The sequence below is a fragment of the Olea europaea genome, chromosome 10 (genome assembly GCF_002742605.1).
Source record: "Olea europaea var. sylvestris chromosome 10, O_europaea_v1, whole genome shotgun sequence".
In the NCBI taxonomy this organism is placed as follows: Eukaryota; Viridiplantae; Streptophyta; class Magnoliopsida; order Lamiales; family Oleaceae; genus Olea; species Olea europaea.
Genome location: NC_036246.1, coordinates 44,934,613 through 44,958,344, shown reverse-complemented (window position 1 = coordinate 44,958,344; position 23,732 = coordinate 44,934,613). Strand labels below are relative to the sequence as shown.

The window sequence follows — 23,732 nt, the reverse complement described above, 5'->3', positions numbered from 1 at the left end:
TATATATATATAAATATACCTTAAACTCTGATGATAGGTAAGTATAGATGTTTCTCGCAATATGATACCACCACAATTCCTAACTTCAACACCAATATAATCAACTATGAATCATGTCTCTTCAACAATCCTTATTATAATCCATAATTTATAAGCTTTCCTCAGAATACTTTCTAAACCCAAAAATAATTCATTATAATATATCAAACATTCATCAGCTTTAGATGAAAAACAAATATTTTCTCATAATATAATCTGATAGTAAAAATTCTTTATATTCCCAAACCTACATAAGTTGGGGCTCTTTCTTTCTATGAAGAGACAATAATAATATTTAATCAGTGATAATCTTCAATCTTACTCCATAAAGAGACCATTGACTTATTGCCTACACATAAGCCTTCTTGTAAATTAAATAAGGACCTTTAATCAAGATAATCCAAAGGACATCATTCTACAATTGGGTAAAAGTTACATTAGACAACCACCATATATTTTAGATTATTCCACATATCATCCATATATTCCATAGCGAATGGTTTTCAATAAAATAGAATACCTTATTCATGAAATCCAAAAATACAATCGAAACTAATCCAAAAATTACATCACTAAAAAAATTCATCAAATTCACCTTAACTTCCGAAACTTAGCTGGAAGCTTCCAAATGGTATTTAATATAACATAATAATACAACTCATAGCCGTGACAAAATTAAATAACTTAATAATCCAAATATCTCATCACATTATTTGGCTATAGGACAACCATAACATTCATTTACTTGCCATTCACCATATCATGTAACCTTGTCATTTATGGTCACATTGTATAACTTGATACATTTTATTATACCTATTTCCTTAGGATCACAAAAATAGTGCTCCTTATAACTATCAAGGGACATTCCACACATAAATGTACCATCAACATTTAGTTTTTACTTTTTAATAAATATCATCTCGACACCAAATTTATCTCCCACACTAGAACACCATGACCTCGATAACACAATGTGAATCCAAATCCTTACTGATCTTCAAATATCTATAAAAGTTTTATGCTAGAATAACCTTAGCTAAGTTACCTTCATATCCAAAATAAACATTCTTTAATCCTAGTCTTGACAATAAGGTAACTTGTCATCCATGAATTCCTTAACATATTACTTCGATGAGAATGAAATTCTTAATTCATGAAATCCAAAATCACAACTACAAAGATAGTAATACAATAGCAACACAAAACTCATAGAGCTCAACTTATACGTACAATTTAACATGTCGTCTCAATCAATTTTAATCTAGTACAATAATCCCAATTATGGTCATGGGAAAAGTATTTCACTTTGCATTCTAAATATATCATCCCAATATTATTTTGACGTACCATTAATTATAAATTTAGTGCACTACCATTCATAATGCCCTTCGGAATCATAAAACTTTGTTACATGGGATATCTTAATACCGTATGATCTCAACATTTAATCATGCTAATTTTCTTCTGTTCTTCAACTTTACGCTATATCTTATTCATGTCACCCACTAGATACGCACATATCAACATTTTCCTTCAATGGTAGTTGAAGTACAAACATAGATACTTGCTTGTCCCTGAGTCAACAAAAGATAGGCCCCGGTCACTTTAATTTACTCAAAATCGTAAAGTAAAACATATTTAATAACACCATTTTTCGTCATGAATCAACATTCCATATGGTTTCATTATTTATTTATTTATTTGTCATAAACAAGATTCCTCATCATATCTCCACATTTTGATTTTTTAATATATGCATCTTCCTCTATATACTAAATATGATCACATTTTTCCATAATAATTCTCATAGTACCTCAATCATTTACCTTACAAAGCAATCATGATTTCAACTCCAACTATACATATATCAACATTAGACCATACTTATCTTCCAAGGTATCTACAAGACATTTCCTTTAATAGTCATAAAAGAAACTCATAACCCAATAAATCTCATTACTAAGAAAAGTTACACTCTTCACTTAACTGCCTGCTGGATATATAGCACAACTATTAATGTATTAGGGAAAATATAACATGGCCCCAACATGACAACTCTAACAACTCTCATTACCCTCGGATAACTCTCAATAACATCCTCATACTTATTATGCTCAAATCAATAAAGTTCTTTCTTGTTTCTTAGATGCCATATCCTCGTTATCAGGGGCAATATGAGTTTCAAATATCACATTGGAGCCTATGAGTTATGTCACTACGCCATGATTAACAATCTCAATGACTTGCTATTTTGAAAAAAAATTCATGATTTACTCGAGATTAACAAACACTGAACCATGCTCTGATACCAATTGTCACGACCCGTCTTGAATCACCCTAATGAACCTGACACGTGTCGTGCGCCGAAGAAGGATACCGGCTAAATGCTGGACCCACCACCAGGCTACCTTGACTTGCTTGACTGAAAAATATTTTTGATAGAATTTTGACAGAGTTTTCCTAAAATACGAACTAAAACCACTTGAACAATTACCAATTTTCCTCAAATCAGTACCCATAATATAAATCAGGGTACGATAGTCCCTCAAAATACAAACTATTCAAATAAAATGCTGACAAATCAACATTTACTTACTTTACAATGAACAATCCTCAAATATACTAAAAATAACAAATATCTAATGAGCCCATAATAAACTTTTCAGGTTTAAGCTACATGTATCCCAAAAGAACACATAATGTATAATATGATAAATGATGTTATACAACTTATGACGCGTGGCTCAATACAGTGGTTCGACAGGCTCCAAACCTGCTCTACTCAGCTACTATCTGGTAAGGGAAAAGGGTAACAAAATATGAGCTTGTAACTCAGTGAGTGGATAATTTTGTCAACATGTATACTTTTTTCATTTATGTATATTTTTTGAACATTCTTGCACTACTAAAACTTCTAGGAATTCAAAAATTTGTTAACACTTTTAAAACTAAACATGGTTGCATCATAAAATCCTTTATTCTTAATTCTAGGCAAGCAACTGTAAAATATAGGCCCGTTTGGTACATATTAATGTAAAAATGAGAATGAAAAATATAGTCGTACGGGCCTCACACAAGAAATAGAAAGTGAAATATTGTGGCTTGATGTGATAGATAACGATCATATTTTTCATTTTAATGAGCAAAAAATGGGAAACAAACGGGGTCATAGTGACTATAAATGATCTGGTATTCATGAAAATCTATAAAATATTGCTGCTGCTCAATACTGTAAGTTGAAAGCTTTATTCTGAAAATTGAATTCTATAATTTAAAATCTGATAAACTGTAGAAATACTGAGAACCCACACCAAAAAGGTACCCAATGAATAGCCTTACTCATGTACAGAGTAATCTTGATGTACAAGACAAAGCCATTCAAATCTGATAATCTTGTCATACATACGCAGAGTTGCCCCAAAGGCTAATTACTCTAGTACACGGCCCAAAGCCTATGTGTGTATGAGAGTGGATCCCAAAGACATCTGATAATTTGGTCATACACTATGAAAACACATTCACAATAGTGCAGAGTGGATAAAATCACCATAACTAGTCATATACTGTGGAAACACATTCACACCAGTGCAGACTGAGGTAAAATCACCTGGGTACTTTCTGGTGGTTTTAAAAATAATTTTAGCTATACTGAAACAGTTATATTCAAATAACATGCTAATCAAATGATTAATTTAATTTAATTTAACTTTAAAAAAATCTGATTATAAATCCACTTTATTCTAAAAATCATGCTGTCAATTCAATTGAATGAAACAATAAATTTTCTAATATAAAATAAATTTAATAAATACTAAATTATGAAAAATAAGTTTGTATCCACTCACTAGTCAAGCCACAGCCTAGGCCAGTCAGTAAGCTTTTCCAATTTCTTCATCACCACCTGAAATACGTTACAAAATAACTAATTTAACTACTATTAAAATAAAAAAACCTTTATCTCTAATGATATAATAATTAAACTAAATTTCCCAAATTTTCCTAAATTTCGTTTTAAGCAATTGGAGCTAATTTTAATTTCTAAAACCTTCACATGTGAGTACTTTATCCAAATTTAACATCATTCCAATCATAACAATATGTATTCCTTTCATTCTAGTGAAAAACTAGTAATCATACTACAACCAAATTAATATATCTATTATTCCCCAAAATCATTCTTCTAAGTGAATGATTCCATTAATGTAATCCTTTCCACAAATAATCCATACTCAATTATCAAATTTAAAAACTAGGATTTGCAACAAAAAAATTGATATCTCCTTACATTAGTGTAAATGGAAATTAAAGAATCAATAACTTGAGCTCCAAGTAGTATTCATCTCAAAATCTGAAAATTTAACTACAAATTAAACCCTAACAATTTAACATAAAATTTCTCCACCTCTTGAAGAGAATAAAGGGAAGGGAAAATGAAAATCAACATTTAACTACCTCTTTCCTCCTTCTCCTCCTCCTCCTTTCTTCCCTTTCTTCTGTTTCTTTCTGCCGATTTCTTCTTTTTCTCTGCCGGTTCCAGACTTTTCCTATTTGTTTGGATGATTGATATATTAAAAAAATGGGCTAATTGTTGTATAATTGCCACATGCCCTCCGTAACACCAACTTTAGCAATTTAAGTCCTTCAACTCCATTTTTATATCACATTTAATCCTAAACTTCCAAAAATATATAAGTAAATTCCCAACTTTAAATTGTATCCAATTTAACCCTCATACATTGCCAATTGCAAAATAAACCCCAATAACTTCTGTTATTTTATTTTAGTCATTAATTGACTTTGACCTTGACTAGTCAATTTTTTATTTTATTTTATTTTTATTTTTTTGACTCAAAAAATTGGTTTGTAACATGTTGGATATGCTAATAATAGCAAATCTTATAGATTGCTAAACTTGGAGACCAATGTGATTATCGAATCAAGTGATGTAGAGTTTTTTGAAGATTTGTTATCATCGGATAATGAATTAAAGGAAAATATTGAAAACATCCCTAGCTCAAGTGGAACACGTGATGAAATATCTTCTAAAAATGTTGATGAGTCTTGTGAACCACGAAGAAGCAAAAGAACTCGAGTTGAGAAGTCTTTGGGACCAGATGAAATTGATTCTCAAATTATCTCCTTTTACTTAGTAGAAGGAAATGAGTTGAATGTTGTAAGAACAATTCTTTTTGTTCTACAAGTGAAAATCGATCCTAAAACCTATAAAGAAGCTATGGCTTCTTGTGATAGCATTTTTTGAAAAGATGCAATTAAAGATGAAATTGATTCGATAATGTCTCATAAAACTTGAGAATTTGTTGATCTACCACCGAGATCCAAACCTATTGGATATAAATGGGTATTTAGGAGGAAATATAATGTTTGTGGCCTCTAAATACTTTCAAAGCTAGATTAGTAGCAAAAGGATATCAAAAAAAGGAAAGAATCGACTATTTTGACACTTATGCACCGATAGTTAAAATAATATCGATTAGGATATTATTTGCATTAGCTTCAATATATGACTTGCTTGTTCATCAAATGGATGTCAAGACGACATTCTTAAATGGGGATTTCGATGAGGAGGTCTATATGGAGCAACCTGAAAGATTCGTTCTACCTGGAAATGAACATAAGGTATGCAAGTTAGTAAAATCTTTATATGGTTTGAAGCAGGCACCTAAGAAATGGTATGAGAAATTTGACTTAGCTATAACATAAATCGGATTTAAACATGATAACGTAGATAGATATTTATATTCTAAAGTATATCACGATTATGTGACATTTATATTTTTATATGTTGACGACATGTTAATTACGAGTAATCACATGGACGGTATATTCTATCTTCCACATTCAAAATGAAGGATCTTGGTCAAGTGGATATCATTTTAGGTATCAAAGTAACAAAGACTAGTGGGGGTTATCACCTAAGTGAATCACATTATATTGAGAATGTGATAAACAATTTCAAACACTTGAACATAAAAGAATATAGTATCCCGGTTGATCCAAGTTCAAAACTTGTAAAAAATGGTGGAAGGGCGATTGCTCAATTGGAATATCCAAGTCTTATGTATGCAGTTTAGTGCACAAGACTAGATATAGCATATGCTATTAGTAAATTTAGTAAATTTACTAGCAATCCAAGCAAAAATTATTGGAGGGCCATTGGGAGAGTTCTTGGATATTTAAAGAAAACCAAGAACTTAGGCCTGCAATATACTAAATTCCCGGCAATATTGGAAGGATTTACCGATACTATTTGGATATCTAGCACGGGTGAAAGTAAATTCACCTCAGGTTGGGTGTTCACTCTAGGAGGAAGTGTTGTTTCTTGGAAATCAAAGAAACAAACATGCATAACACACTTGACTATGGAATTAAAATTTGTAACCCTATCGGATATCAGGAAAGAAGCTGAGTGGCTTAATGATTTCTTTTATGAGATACCTTTGGGATTGAAGAATATTTCTTCAATACCTATCATGTGTGATAGTCAAGCCACATTAGCAAAAGCATACAATGAGGTATACAACGGAAAGGCTAGACACATGAGTCTTAGACATGACTATATAAAGAAGTTAATCAAAGATGGAATAATTTTCCTAAATTATGTAAGGTCAATTGAGAATTTGACGGATTCTTTGACTAAACCTCTAAATAGAGATTTAGTAGCATCTACTTCGAGTCGGATAGGGTTGAAATTCCTTAACTAAAAAGGTTCACTAATAACAGTAACCCTACCTGTCATTACTCAAAAGGTAATTTACGAGTTTAAAGGGTAACAACAAGTCATTCGATATGTGAATAGTTGCAGCATTATTTAAAAAATTCGCAATATCCCATCCTAATTAAATTAATGCTGGTTGTTCCTGAAATGAGGGATGAACTATAAGCTCTTCATGAAGTTCAGTGCTAAAACACAAGTACCTCTAAAGGTAACAAAGGTACTGAAAGAATTTCACCTAAATAATCTTCAAGGTGGTGCCGCCTTAATAAAGAGTTGGAGTTTCTCTCTTAAAAGATTGTTGAAAAGGGTAAGCGCAAGACCATAAAAGCACTAAGCGAGTTATGAGGAACTTGAGAACACGTGGTACTCGTATGTGTGTTCTTACCGGTATTGTCATATGGAATAACTGGTTCAAAGCTACACGCTACCTTTGATTCCGACTATACTTTATTTGAATTACACTATGGTTAGAGTCAAATCGAAAGATATCTAATCCTTATGCATGATAATATTGATGTGATAGGGTTAGTTTTGATGTGATAATATTGTTCAAAACTAACAACAACAATAAAAAAAAAAAAAGGTCCATGCGATCGCATGGTCTAATGCAAAGACCAAATGGTCTCGGCATGGGAAAACCATGCGACCGCATGGGTTTGTACCATGCAATCGCATGGTGCAATTATTTAGCCGTTGGAGGCCATTTTCTCCCGTTGTAAATTCAAAATTGGTGAGATTTGGCTTAAAGTTTGGTACCATTTCGTGAATGTGGTGTATGCCTATATATATTGGATCCATGTTGAAGGCAAACACATTACAAAATATCAAGGTTCCATATTACTTTCAAAATCAAAGATCAAACTCTTTAAAAGCCATATTCATATTCATTCTTTATGCTTTTCAATTTTTCTAGGATTTGCACGTGTGCTTTAGTGTTTAAATCATTGCAAGACTTGTTATAATCCTGCAAACCATTTTCTAACAACATTCGAAGCATCTCAAATTCATAGGATAAGGGGAAAATATCATTTGAGGACAACGATAAAGTGTTCAAGCCATTCATTGATACAAGTTTGAGATTATCTTGTTATTGGCATTTTCGGTTCATATTTTGTGATCTCTACTCCAATCCGGTAAATTTTCTCCAACAATTCCCTTGTTCAAACGAGATTAATCATTAGGCCGATCTACTGTATGCCGATTGAGGAATTACTATTAACTATCACTTGAAAAATTACTTGTCACGTCCACTTTTTATACAACCTTTCAGATTTTGATTGACAAGTTGCTTGAAATCTGCTATAATCTGAAGTGTTCTATTATTTAAAATTTTGTTTTATTGTGTTGGAAGGTGCTAATTATATTGTTTAATGTGGAATGATACATTCAGGCTCTAGACAAGATTCGTTTTGAAAGTTTGATTGTCAAGAGCAAACTAGATGCTCAACCAGAACTTTTCATCAACATTATCCCTGATAAGACCAATAATACTTTGACTATCATTGACAGCGTTATATACACTTGTCTGGCTTCATTATGATTCTCAGTATTTAATTGTTTGGTTCTGAATTACAGATTTGGTAAATAATCTCGGTACCATTGCAAGGTCGGGAACCAAGGAATTCATGGAAGCCCTCGCTGCCGATGCTGATGTGAGCATGATTGGGCAGTTTGGTGTTGGTTTCTACTCAGCTTACTTGGTTGCTAAGAAGATTATTATCACCACCAAGCAAATGATGATGAGCAATATGTCTGGGAGTTTGATAAGTCGCCTATTCAGTTAACATACAACAGATGCAAGAAAACCATAAGGTCAGAAAAGGAAAAACAACTCAAACATACTCAACCAGCACATGGGAGGCTCTAAGGTCGTTAGCAAAGTGGTTATGAAAGGGGATCTATAAAACAGAGCCAGTGGAAAGAGAAAAGGCATGCAGAAAATTGGTGGAACGCATAGGAGAGCACTGGACCTCTCGAACGTCCAAACTACTTATTCGTTATTTCCATTTCTTTACTGTTGAATTCCTTTAAGAGCAGGAGCACTTTGTTACAGTTTTCCTTTACATTTTATTGTGCTTCAGTTTCCCCATCAGTAAATATAAATTTCCCTTTTCCTTTTGCTTGTGTTTGCCTAGTTTGCTGTGAGTTTTTATCTGCAGAACCAGTCACTGGTGTAGGAGTGTATCAGAGTCTCAGGCTGGCGGTTCATTTGCCGTTACCAGAGATGCATCTAGTGAAAACCTTGGCAGGGGTACCAAGATTACTCTCTACTTGAAGGAGGACCAACTTGAATATCTTGAGGAGCGTAGGATGAAGGATTTGGTTAAGAAGCACTCTGAGTTTATTAGCTATCCAATCTCTCTTTGGGTTGAGAAGACAACAGAGAAGGAAATCTCAGATGATGAGGATGAGGAAGAAAAGAAGGATGAGGAGGACAAGAAGGATGAGGAAGGGGAGGTTGAGGAAGTTGATGAAGAGAACGAGAAAGTGAAGAAAAAGAAAAAGAAGATAAAGGAAGTTTCTCATGAGTGGAATTTAATTAACAAGCAGAAGCCTATTTGGATGAGGATGCCCGAGGAGATCACTAAGGAGGAGTATTCTGCTTTCTACAAGAGTCTTACTAATGACTGGGAGGAACACTTAGCTATGAAGCACTTTTCAGTTGAAGGCCAACTTGAGTTCAAAGCCATTTTGTTTGTTCCTAAGAGGGCACCTTTTGATCTTTTTGACACCAGGAAGAAGCCTAACAATATTGAGCTTTATGTTCATCGTGAGGAGTTGATCCCAGAATATTTGGGCTTCGTGAAGGGTATTGTGGACTCTGAGGACTTGCCACTCAACATCTCTCATGAGATGTTGCAACAGAACAAGATCTTGAAGGTTATCCGCAAGAATTTGGTGAAAAAGTGCATTGAGCTCTTCTTTGAGATTGCTGAGAAGAAAGAAGACTATGACAAGTTCTACGAGGCTTTTTCTAAGAACCTCAAACTTGGTATCCATGAGGATTCATAGAACAAGACTAAGATAGCTGAATTGCTCAGGTATCACTCTACCAAGAGTGGGGATGAGATGACCAGCTTGAAGGTATTGACAAGCTTAAAGTACAGCCCAAATCGAATAGCCCAAAGAATAAAGCCCAACTTGGCAATTCAGGATAAAGGCCCAAATAGGGTTATTAATGAATGCAGTGGAAGCCCACGAACGCAGTAACAGCATCGCCCAAACTTGCAAGACGCCCAAGATCTGAGCGAATGAAGTGTCTTGCAGTCGCCCAGGGTTATGACTCTATTCTCGCCCAAACCTTCAAATCGTCTAGGATCTTAGCAAACATAAGATGTTATGGTTATCCAAGAGTGTAGTTATCAAAGTAGTTATTAAGTAATCTTATCACGTTCCACGATTCAAGGATGTTCAGTTGAAGACGGTTGAACGACAAAGAGTAGTGGTAGCAGTTAGAGACGGCAGTTTCACGATAAGTTGGCCACTATGAAGAAAGTGGGCAGTTATAAAGCAATTAAATAGTTTCTAAGCGGTTGATCACGAAGAGATCATCAAGGGAATATAAAAAGAAGAAAAGACATAGAGCAAAGGACCCCGAATCAAACACTCTCAAAAAGAGAATATGTAATTTCAATTTCTTAGTTTAGAGTTAAACATTTCTTTTCAGTACTCGTGTGCTTGCGCCCCTTGGAGGCATACTGTTTAGTTCCAATTGTAAAGTCGCCGCCAATAAAACACCCCTTTTTAGGACTTTGTCTCAAGAGGTTTGTTCTTTACATAATCGTCTGATCATTTTTTAATTGTTAGCGACTACTCGCGCGAAACAATTTGGCACGCCCAGTGGGACCTTGGTATTTGGTGTTGAAGATACAAAAGGTGAAACAATATGCCTCAGAAATTCGATAAGGAAGCAGCAAGTCTGGGAGGAGTCTAGTCTGTGATCGAGCAATATGAGGAGCAGCATAGCTCTCCAAGAACAGATGGACAGAATCAGAGCAATCATAGTCGTTACGAACCAATGACAGAGTTGAGTCTTCGAACCATGCGTGCATTACTCGGAGAACTCACACAAGATGTTGTTGAACAAGTAAATCTACGAAATATTCATAATATGGAAAGATTTACCCATAATGGGAATGCACATTATGACAACATGGCCAAACAACTGAATACTTTGAACGAAATAATGAATAAGTTAGTAGGCCAAATTTGTCAGCCAGTTGTGCCTCATGCAAACCACTTTCAAACTAGGACAATTGTAGGACATAATCCCCCAGTCCTAAGTTTAAATCAAGGGGTAGAACTACTTTTTGATCCCTCTACTTCAAACCAGGGGGGTGGTGTAATACTAAATCAGAATAGTGGCATTGGTACATCTAACTTGGGGGGTAACTTAAATGTAAGAGATAATATCCCAAATAATGGGTAGAATACCCCACGTGTTAATAATGGAATAAATGTTCAGGCTAATGGTAACAATGACCCAAATCATGGCAACTTTGTTGCCAACCAAGGACCAAACATCAGGCCTCAAGCAAATCAACTGGTCAACCAACCTGTAGGAATTCCATATGATCGAGGAATCAGATTATGAAAATCATACAGGACCAGATGGCTTTTGGAGTACGTCCTGTCATTAGGCCGACTTACACAAAGCCATATCCTGATTGGGTAGACTAAGAATATCCATGGCCTAGAGGGTATAAAGTGCCAGAATTCTCACTGTTTACCGGTTTAGGAGAGGTGTCTACTCTAGAACACATAGGGCGATTCACACTGCAAAGTAGTGACGTGACTGATTACCATAAAATGAGGTTGTTCCCTAGTTTATTAACAGGAGTATCATTCTCTTAGTTCATCAATTTGCTAGCAAACTCTATCCAAACATGGCAACAATTGGAACAATTGTTCCACGCTCAGTTTTATAAGACTGAGTCTGAAGTTACTTTGGCCGATTTGGTGAATCTACGTCAAATGCCAAACGAATGGGCAGAAGGTTTCCTTCAAAGGTTCAAGACGGCAAGAAGTAAATGTTTTGTACCTTTGCTTGAAAAGGAGTTTGTCAAAATCGCTCAAGGTTGCTTAAGCTTTGATTTGAAAAAGAAATTCCAAGACAAGGAATTTTCTGATCCTTTTCAATTGAGCGCGAACATGATTAGGTATGAACGATTAATAAGAGAAGAAGAGCAAATAAAAATTCTAGCAAGGGGATTTATTATAGAGACCCAAATTTTGATGTTCATACCATTAATTATGAGTATTACAATCAAACCGAAATGTGTTTTGCCGAATTAGTTAAAGGAGGCATGTATACTTGTCCTATAATGGCTAAGTCTAGACCGTCGGGCAAGGATGAGCCTATAAAAGATGAAAATATAAAGGCTAGAACGTTCTCGTTCGATGTAACCAAAGCTGACCTTATATTTGATAAATTATATAAGGATAAGCAAATAAAACTGAGCGATAAGCATAAATTGCCAAGCCCTGAACAAGTTAAGGGTAAAAAATATTGTAAGTGGCATAATGCATGGTCACATTTGACTAACAACTGTATGATTTTTCACCATGTGTTACAGGATGCCATTGAATCAGGACAAATTACGTTCGAGGATAAGAGGAAGATGGCAGTGGATGAAAATCCTTTTCCACAGCCACTTGGAGTAAACATGGTGATGTCTAGTTTCAAAAACAAGTTGCCAAAATTCAAGTTAGTTATAGATGATGGAGAAGAAGACCCTGGACCACGTCGCAATGTCTTTGAATGTATCAAAGGGAAGGAGCCCAAAAAGGACGAAGACGTCCTATGTACAAGATGCAAAAAAGAGGTGAGTGCAAATGCAGAGAAACCAGGGATATGACAGCATCACCATCGCCCTAGTTTTTTCCCAAACGCTCAGCCTGGTAGAGGGCAGGGTACATCATTCTATAAGGGACCGCCTTTTGAGAGGTAGTTCAGGCCAGTAAATAATGGGAGAACATTCAGACCGCAACCTCACCAACCAAATGTATGGCATTCGTTCCAATATAAGGCTGGAAGGGTAATACCTTTCAACGAGATGACTAGAACCCAACAAAAACATTTTCAACGAAACTATGGGCGAATGATGGGGCAACAATAGGGGATGCTACGTCCTATGGCACCTAGACTACTCGAGGCAGCCAATCAAAATGTTCTCAAAGACAGTGAAGAGACTGGTACAAGCAAACCTATGGAAGAATTGCCAGAGACTTCTTCTGGGACGTCGAAGTTTGAGCGAGACAGAAGGGATGGAGAAGATCCAGATCAGCTTCTTACAATAACAGTTTTGTACGTTACCTCTTGTCGTGGCTAATAACTATTTACTGGCCAATGAGTTCAAGAATAAAGGGAAGGGAAAAGAAAAAAAGGAGGATAACGAAGAGAAACCATGCATGCTGGAATATGAAGAAGGCCAAACTTCTAGAGAGGCCTACAATGGTAAAGAAGATGATGGTATGACAGACATCGAAGAGAAAATCGATCTGGAAGCAAAAAGAAGAAGAAGAGGAGTATCGTACAATACTCTGTTGAAGCAACTACATCGAGAAGGAGTTCGTGAAGTAGACTTATTGGGAGAACCATTTGGGCGTTCTTTCGATTATTACGTGCTGTACAGAATGCCCAAAAGGAAGAAAAGAGTCCATCGCTTTGAAAAGTATGGATCACCTCCAAGAATAATGCCTCCTCCCACAGGTTGGGTAACTGAAGAAGAAGCATTAGAAAACAGTAAAAAGAAAATTCAGGAAACAGAGGCTCAGTGCGATATGCTGCACGTTGACTTATCAAAAAAGGGTAACTCGACAGAGGACAAGCAGGAAGTGAAAATAGATGTTGTCGAAAAGGTTATTTTTAAGCGACCAGCCATGAAATTGGCCAAACACTTGAGGCCATTGTACGTTAAAAGCTCTAGTTAACGGCATACCTGTAGTAAAAGTGCTTGTCAATAATGGAGCAGCTATAAACACCATTCCATCTAGGATGATGAGGAAATTTGCAAAGACAGAAGGTGATATGATCCCAACAGAAGGGTTATGCCATTGGACATAACTATAGGAACAACTACTAGGACCACAGTCTTCTTTGTAATAAACGGTCCCACTAGTTACAATGTATTATTAGGAAGAGATTGGATACATGAAAGTCGTTGTATACCCTCATCGCTCCATCAATGCCTAGTTTTTTGGAATGACAAGGCCGAAGCAGAGGTGGTGCAGGCCGATCATAGGCCTTTTGTCGCAAAAGCAAACTCAGTGGAAAGGTTCATATACGAAGGAAATTATGGACCTGTCAGAGTAGTCCAAGATGGAGAAGAAACTCAGATTGTCTCGCAGAGTGAAGAGCCGTTTTCGGTGGATGCACTCACTGAAATGTTCAGTCAAATGAGACCAAACATAGTGGCCGTAGAGGGGCCAGTAATTGGCAAAAGAATAATCAAGGAGTTTTGAATGAGTTCTAAGCAACAAAGGGAAATGACCGATATTCAGGCATTCAAAGCCAAATTAATGGCTTTTAATAAAGAATGTAAGGACAAGGAGAATGAAGAAGAAGCCTTAGAAACATTAAGAAACAAATTAGCAGTATTCGAGTTGGAACAAAGTGTTGGCCGAGAAGTCAACAAGGTGGATTGTTTAGAAAAAAAAGTGTCTAAACTGGAACTGGACGACGAAGTGATAAGGATTGCCAAGCCTGGATACACTCAATCACAAGACCCCCTGATTAAAGTAAATATTGGCAATGAAGGAGAAAATTGCCCAACGTTCATCAGCCAAATGCTCGATCAAGAGGTTAGTGATAAATTAATCACTTTATTAAAAGAGTACAAAGATTATTTTGCTTGGGAATATGAACATATGCCTGGTTTAGATAGAAATTTGGTGGAACATAGGTTACCAACCAAGCCTAATTTTTAACCTCATAGGCAACCTCCTAGGCGTTTCGCTCCTAATGTACTCCGTGAAATTAAGGAAGAGATAGAGCGATTATTAAAAGTAGGCTTTATTAGAATGGCCAGATATGTTGAATGGTTGTCCAATATCATGTCGATATTAAAAAAGAATGGTAAACTAAGGGTGTTCATAGACTTTAGGAATCTAAACATAGTCACACCTAAAGATGAATATCCAATGCCCACGGTAGATTCTTTAGTAGACTCGACTGCCGGACATGTAATGTATTACTTCATGGATGGGTATTTAGGATATAATCAAATTTATATAGCTAAGGTAGATATACACAAAACTGCCTTTAGATGCACTGGATCTCTAGGATGTTTTGAATGGGTAGTTATGCCTTTCGGCCTGAAAAATGCAGGAGCAACTTATCAAAGGGCAATGAATTTAATTTTTCATGATATGATAGGCAAGTTTGTTGAAGTGTATGTAGATGATATAGTGGTTAATGCCATTAAAGAAGAGGACCATTTTGAACAGTTAAGATGTTCATTTGAGCGAATGAAGCAATATAAACTAAAGTTGAATTCCTTGAAATGTGCATTCGGTGTTAATGCAATGGATTTTCTTGGTTTCTTAGTACACAAAAGGGGGATTGAACTTGATAAAAATAAAGTGAAGGCCATTCTAGAGGCCAAACCACCTAGCAACAAAAAAGAATTGCAAAGGTTTCTAGGCCAAGTAAACTTTTTAAAACGCTTTATTTCTAACTGTGCAAGGCTAACTGAAACTTTTTCGTCGCTTTTAAAGTTGAAAAATCAGGACGAATTCGCCTGGAAAGAAGAGCATCAAAAGGCTTTTGAAAGCCTAAAGACATATTTAACAAGTCCACCAGTGTTGGTGTCACCAATCCAATGACGGCCAATGAAAGTGTATGTATCGGCTGAAAAAGAATCAATAGCTGGAATGGTCGTGCAGGAAAACCAATTTGGTGAAGAAATGGTGATTTACTACTTGAGTAGACGGTTAACAAAATGTGAATGTAATTATTCTGCCATTGAAAATTATGTCTTGCATTGTATTTCACATGTACAAAATTAAGGGCTTATTTACGGCCCGTAACCGTTCATTTAATTTCTAAAGTAAATTTGGTTAAGTATATGTTCTCTCGCCCTATTTTGCACCAAAAGGTAGGCCTTTGGACACTAGCTTTATTAGAATTCGAAATACAATACATACTCCAAAAGGCAGTAAAAAATCAGGCTTTGACTAACTTTCTGGCCGATCATCCATGCCTTGATATGCCTGAGGAAATTGAGTTAGAGATCAATTCATTCGAATTAAAACCTTCGGTTTTATATTTCGATGGATCGAAAACCTCTAAAGGTGCAGGAGTAGGAGTAGCATTGATAAATCCTTTAGGAATTTGTTATAAGTTCGCATTCACTTTGGACAGGATGTGCACTAACAATCAGGTCGAATACGAAGCCTTAATCGTGAGTCTAGAATTAATGATAGATATAGGGGTAAAGAATGTGATCATTAGAGGCGATTCTCAATTAGTAATTCACCAATTGATTGGTGATTTTAAATGCAAAAGTGATTCCATTATAAGTCAGTATGAAATCGCCCAAGAGTTGTTGGAAGAATTCGACCAAATAGAGTTTCAATGTGTTAATAGGATATATAATGACGTAAAAAACGAATTGGCCCAGATGGCCTCAGGGTACTCAAAGGTTTTAAATTGGAAGTCTACTTGTGAGTATGGAACAATATTGCCCGTGATCTAAAGAAGGGCGAGAACGATTGAAATTCATTGCATACAAGATGGAGATACAATAGATTGGAGGGCAGAGATTAAAATGTTCCTTAAAGAACCTAATAAAGGATATAGTAGAAAAATGAAGTTGCGTTTGCTAAACTATACACTGATAGATGAAGAGTTGTTTAAGAAACGCTCTGATGGTATATTGCTAAAATGTATAAGTTTGCAAAAAGCCAGGACGATCATGGCTGAAGTGCATGAAGGAATATGTGGAGCTCATCAAGCAGGTCAAAGGATGAGATGGTTAATTATTAGGAATAGTATTTTTTGCCCAAGATGGGAGAATCATGTGTTCAATATGTGAAGAGTTGTCTGGCATGCCAAAAGCATGGTCCAATACAAAGGGCGCCAACAAAAGAAATGACACCTATTATCAAACCTTGGCCGTTCAAGGGTTGGGCGATAGATCTGATAGGGAAGATTTATCCCCCATCGTCCAAGCAACATACCTTTGTTATAGTTGCAACTGATTTTTTCACTAAGTGGATAGAAGCGATACTCTTAAAAGAGATCACTCAGAAGAGTGTCATAGAATTTATCCGTAATCATATCATTTATAGATTTGGAATTCCACAAACCTTGATGGTGGATCACGCAACATCTTTAAATGGGGATCAAGTGAATAAATTCTTGAGCGAGTTTGGAGTTAAATTAGTGAACTCCACACCATATTACGCTTAATCCAACGGACAGGCAGAATCTTCTAATAAGATTCTAAAAAATATCATAAGAAAAATGATTGATGAAAATGCCACAAATGTCTGGATAAGGCCTTATGGGCTTATAGAACGTCATATTGGCCAAGTACCAAAATCACTCCTTTCCAACTTACTTCTGGACAGGAGGCCGTTTTGCCTATGAAAATTAATGTGCAATCGATCAGAGTGTGTTTGCAATATAAGTTAAGTGATGATGAGTCTACCGAATCACTAGTTCAAAACTTATTGGAGTTGGACGAATTAAAGTTGGACGTCCTAGATAAATTGCAAGTTCAAAAACGAAGAATGACTAAGTTCTATAATAAAAAAGTTATAGCCAAATCGTTTAGCCTGGGCGAATTGGTTTGGAAAACAATACTCCCTTTGGATAGTAAGGATCCAAAATATGTCAAGTGGTCGCCAAATTGGGAAGGGCCATATAAAGTAAATAGTGTGTTGCCTAATGGGGCCTATCATTTGGAAGATTTAGATGACACCGAGCACATGAGACTCATTACTGGCAAATATTTGAAAAAATATGTTCACTCCTTATGGGAAAGTGAACAAATAAAAGCGTAATCAAATTGCGTTAAACGATCGTAAATAAAAAGGGCCAGAGCGAATTACGCCCAAATAAATTCTTTTGTTATCAAACGTTCATTACAAAGTTGCAAAATACAAAATACTAAATGTTCTATAAGTTACAATTGAGAGCAAACTAACCTCTAGGTCGATGCCAAGTAAGAGGGTGAACTGGCCTTGATTGCTATCATGATCGCACTGCTGCAAAGGCAAGCAGAGAGGCTGAGAAGCACTCTCAGCAAGCAGAAGGGAAAATTGAAGCACCCTCACATCGCCTTCCTAAATGCATCGCTGCAATAACGGGCAAGGAGGCTGAGAAGCACTCTCAGCAAGCAAGATGGCTTGCAGGCATCCTCAAAAATTATCTTCCATCATTGAACTCCTTGTAAGGAACATGGAGACGATGGGAAGAACTTTGCTGGCCAAAGAATATTTCCTATATCTTCCATACCAAAGGTAACATAAAAAAAGATGGCAAAATAGGTGGATCAAATGATCCATTTCCATGGAAGACGAAGGTTTTGGATCGATTGTCAAAATGCCAAACAATGGCAGCAAATTGGTTTTGAAGAAGAGAATGGAAATGAAAATGACAAGTGTGGAATATAAGTGCATTTATAGGGACGTGAAGGTGAAGAGACAGAATATGAACAGCCACATTCGTGCCTAGTAACTGGAATCAAATAGCCCAAAGTATTGGAAAAAGAGACAGAAATACCAAGAGAAAATGTGCGTGAATCTTAGCATAAAGCAGTTAAATGCTTGGGGGGTTGATGATTAAAGACAACGTCAATAAATACACAAGAAGACAAATTAATCGTTCATTAATGATAATGTCTGCTGGTACGTTAAGAGTTACCAATGGACAACAGTACGAGGTTACAAGGGGAAAGTTAATATGAAGTTACAAAAAGAAAAGTTAAGGCATTATATGTCTTAATTACAATTCGCCCCAAACCGAACGAATTCTTTCCCTAAGTCTCCACAATCCTCGCTCTGCCGAGAAGAAGTGATATCCAATTCAGCTACAAAATCATCATCAACTTCCAGCTTCTTGTACTGCTCGACCAAAGACTTGGTTCGCTCAATTCCTTGGGAGGTATTACGCTTTTTAACAGCCATTCTCGCCTTGCAGTCGTCCATCCTTGCTTGAAGCTCCTTCATCTGTGCAGCCAAACTGGTCATCAAAGAGTCTTCAATCATAACTTCGGAAGAGATTTCTTTCAATTCGTCCTCAGCTTTGTTGATCTCTAGAAGCAAAGGCTCTCTTTCAGATACAGCGCGAAGATATTGAGTACTCTTGGCCTTCAGTTCAACATTTTTGGCCAGCAAGGAGAGAATCTCGGAATGGACAACTTTCAACGTCGCTTTAAAATCAGCAGAAAGATTGAGCGACGGAAGTATCAGTGCTTGCGCCAACTTCACACTCAAATGCTCAAGCTTATCCTTATGTTTGGCAGCACTAGCCTGATCGATGTCCATATCCATAAAGGACACATACTAAAATATCGACTGCTTGAGGAACTTCATATCTTCCTCTGAAGAAGCAGAAGGACAACCGGTTGAAGCAAGGCGAGACGTCTTGACCTGCCCCCAGGAAGTGAACAAGTCCTGGATGGAACGCACAATCTTATCAGCATCCTGCAAAGAAAATTGTCAATATTGAAGATTTTCACTACAATGAACAAAGTCGAAGTAAAAGTGAAGCAAAGATTACCTCATCAGCAATCTTGAGAGGTGGCATATCCCCAGCCAAATCTACTACCTGTGGCTCCACCACTTGTGAGGATTTCCCTTTGTCTGGGCGAGAAGACTTTGCCACAACGGGCAAACCCATGGGAGCATCTGCAGAACTCAAAAAGCAACAAATCAAAAATCAATAGCACAAGCAAAGGTAAAACATCAAAAAAATGTATTACCTTCTGGTTCGACGTTTGGGGGTTGACGCCCTGGGAAGAAGGTGGCTCATCCATTGGTTGTGATGAGGATTCCGGGACTAAAGGTTTCTCTTTAAACGTAGTCCCTTCATCAGCTGGTTTGGATGAAGTAGCCTCAGCAGAGGATGATGGAGCAGGAGCTGCCAACACCAAAGCCTTCAGAGGAGAGGCTGAACTTTTCTAAGAAATCCAAATAAACCATCAGCACATAGAAAAGTTTCAAGTATAGAAAGGCATGCTTGTAGTAAACTAATTTAATTACCTTTCTCCTGACGATAAGAGGAGTGTCATCATCATCATCATCCTCCAAAATGGGATATGCTGAGGCTGGCCGTTTGCCGCTTGGGGCACTTTTAGCTGCAGTGGGCTTGGTAGGAAGAGAAGTAGATGGATGAACAGACTATTTAGCATGAGTATGGGAGGAAGGACTCCTAATGGACATAGGGGTGACCAAAACAGGAGAAGTGGAAGAAATGTTTGGCTGATCCAATGAATGGAAAGCACGATTGGCATCAGTTGCAAACAATATGCGCTTCACTAATGGCCAGAGTTGTTCAAAAAGGGGATGGATGGCATGGCTAGGATTGAAGGGGGCTAATGAAAAGTTACTCATCAAAAGAATATTGCGAGCATCTATAGCTTCTGCCTCTGCCTTATTAATGGTGTGGAAGCGATCTATCAAATTTCTTGAATAGCAAATGGGAACAGGCCAAGTTTGGCCAAAACCAAGTTGACGAGCAAAAAATTGGGGAGCATAAATTTCAACCCCAGCTTTGGCATTGGTTCCAGTCAAAATATCATGAAACAACTCCCTCCCTGTCAAAAACTGAACCCGAACGAGCAGAGAGGTGCTCGCACTGTCCAGGGTGAATGGGGATTGCACATAATCTGGAGTTAAAAAGGGAGGAAAATGAAAGAAAGAAGGAATTGAATTCAAAGTATAAAAGAATGAAAAGATGTCCCTTCTGGACATATTTACAGGGCTCAGTGGGTCAATAGCTAGCCCATTGCAGCTAGCAGAATGAAGGGATAAGAATAGAGCACCAAGTGATGAAAAATAGGCTCTAGATTTGAGTGAACCAAAGAGGCCCACTGTCAGTGGGAGATGCACCATTCTTCAATTGGAATTGGAGAGAAGCCATGCCTCTATAGAGGGCAGCCAAAAAGAAAGAACACAAATTCAGAGGCCTACCACGCGCCAATTCGTGCGCTATGAGTAAATAGCTCATAGAAGGCTTTATGCTTGGCACACATAGAATATATTTACAAAGCCAAATTTGAAGAAAGGCCACACGCTCAGCATGGGAAGGCTCAGCGCTCGAGTGATTATAACAGCTTTGCAGGCTTGAATAAGACTCGGTGAGTTTTTTGTCAAAATTTGGGACGACGCCAGAAATCAAAATACCAGGAAAAATGGTATCGCCCAAAGGTGGCAGATTTACTAAGGCCCCAACATCCCTTAAAGTAATGGACATTGGACCAAGAGGAAAAACAAAAGTATTATACTTAGAGGACCAAAAACTTAAAACAATAGGGAAAAGCGTTGGATCAAAAATAGGGGGTTGAAGAGAGATTTCTAACAAATCAGAAATCCTAGCACTATCAAAAATTGCCCTGGTAGGACCATGGCCCACAAGGCGAGCATGCCATCTACGGAAAATAATATCAGATTTAGGCCAAGTGCGAATATCTCTTTCGTGAAGTGGCCTCAGCGGCAAAGAGTTCAGAAACGGAGGGCCTTGAGTACAAGGGGACAGCTGGCCCACCGTCACTTGTTCGACAGCCTCGGTGTTGTTGAATGAAGGACCTAGATAGAACTTATTGAGTTCGGCATTGGCTGGTGCAAGGAAGTTCGGAGTTATATATGGCCGAGTGAGGATTTTCTAGAAGTCTTCGAAACTAAAAGAGTCACCAGATTGGGTTTGTGAAGCAGCCATTGGGAACGAAATAAAGTTTTGTTGAAATTTGCTTGAGAAACGTAGCAGAGAAGCAAGAAGATGAACAATAATATTGCGAGAGAGAAGAGCGAAACAATGAGCCGTGATTTAGTGGTGCGATGAAATGGCGTGTATTTGGGGGTTATAAGGGTTTGCAACGTCATTCCTTTTCAGGCTATGGAAGAAAATAATGATTAAAATTCTTGAGAATTTCAAATGTTGCTGGGAAACACAAAGTGAATATGGCAAAAATTAATAATTGGTATTAATTCTGTCATATTGGGGGGTAATTGTTGACACGCTAAAAGTGCAGCCCAAATCGAATAGCCCAAAGAATGAAGCTCAACTGGGCAATTTAGGATAAAGGCCCAAATAGGGTTATTAACGAATGCAGTGGAAGCCCACGAACGCGGTGACACCATCGCCCAAACTTGCAAGACGCCCAAGATCTGAGCGAATGAAGTGCCTTGCAGTCGCCCAGGATTATGACCCTGTTCTCACCCAAACCTTCGAATCGCCCAGGATCTTAGCAAACAGAAGATGTTATGGTTATCCAAGAGTGCAGTTATCGAAGCAGTTATTAAGTAATCTTATCACGTTCCACGATTCAAGGATGTTCAGTTGAAGACGGTTGAACGACAAAGAGTAGTGGTAGCAGTTAGAGACGGCAATTCCACGATAAGTTGGCCACTATGAAGAAAGTGGGCAGTTATAAAGTAATTAAGCAGTTTCTAAGCTGTTGATCACGAAGAGATTATCAAGGGAATATAAAAGGAAGAAAAGACATAGAGCAAAGGACCCCGAATCAAACACTCTCAAACAGAGAATATGTAATTTCAATTTCTTAGTTTAGACTTAAACATTTCTTTTCAGTACTCGTGTGCCTGCGCTCCTTGGAAGCATTCTGTTTAGTTACAATTGTAAAGTCATCGCCAATAAAACACCCTTTTTTGGAATTTTGTCTAAAGAGGTTTGTTCCTTATATAATCGTCTGATCCTTTTTTAATTGTTAGCGACTACCCATGCGAAACAGAAGGACTATGTGACCAGGATGAAGGAAGGAAAGAATGATATCCACTACATCACTGGTGAGAGCAGGAAGGCTGTTGAGAACTCTCCTTTCCTAGAGAAACTGAAGAAGAAGGGCTATGAAGTCCTCTATATGGTTGATGCTATCAACGAGTATGCTGTTGGCCAGTTGAAAGAATTCGAGGGTAAGAAACTTGTTTCTGCTACCAAGGAAGGTCTCAAGCTTGATGAAAGTGAGGATGAGAAAAATAGAAAGGAAGAATTGAAGAAGCAATTCGAGGGTCTGTGCAAGGTAATCAAGGATGTCCTCGGGGATAAGGTCGAGAAGGTGGTGGTGTCCGATAGAGTGGTCGACTTTCCGTGCTGTTTGGTGACGGGAGAATATGGCTGGACTGCTAATGTGGAGAGGATTATGAAGGCATAAGCTATAAGGGACTCGAGCATGGCTGGATACACGTCCAGCAAGAAGACAATGGAAATCAACCCCGAGAACCCCATCATGGATGAGCTTAGGAAGAGAGCCGATGCTGACAAGAACGACAAGTCCGTAAAGGACTTGGTTATGTTGCTATTTGAGACTGCCCTCCTCACCTCTGGGTTCAGCCTTGATGACCCCAACACTTTTGGCAATAGGATTCACAGAATGCTGAAACTTGGTCTCAGCATTGACGAAGATGCTGGTGAAGCTGATGTTGACATGCCACCTTTGGAGGATGCCGATGCTGATGCGGATGGTAGCAAGATGGAGGAAGTTGACTAAATCTGAAGCTGTTTCCTGCTTGAGTCTTGTTATTTTCACACTTTAGATTAGGTTTAAGACGTTACAATTTTAAATGCTTTTTTGTGAAAGTATGGGTGCTTTAATCTGATGGCTGGGTACTGTTATGCGTTAGTTTCGTTTATACACAATAGTTTGTTCATTTTTACTTTCTGCCCCGTGTAAACTAGCGAGTTAGTAAATTAATTTTTGTCATTTTTGACCTTTACCTCAATGGACCGCTGGTATTTTTATTTATGTCATTTTTGGGCTTTACCTTT

General features: G+C 37.3%; 1 pseudogene; it reads left to right on the top strand.

The window, feature by feature from the left end:
• Window positions 1-23,454, top strand: part of LOC111402494 — a 28,672-nt pseudogene extending 5,218 nt beyond the window's left edge.
• The last annotated feature ends 278 nt before the right edge of the window (window positions 23,455-23,732 follow it).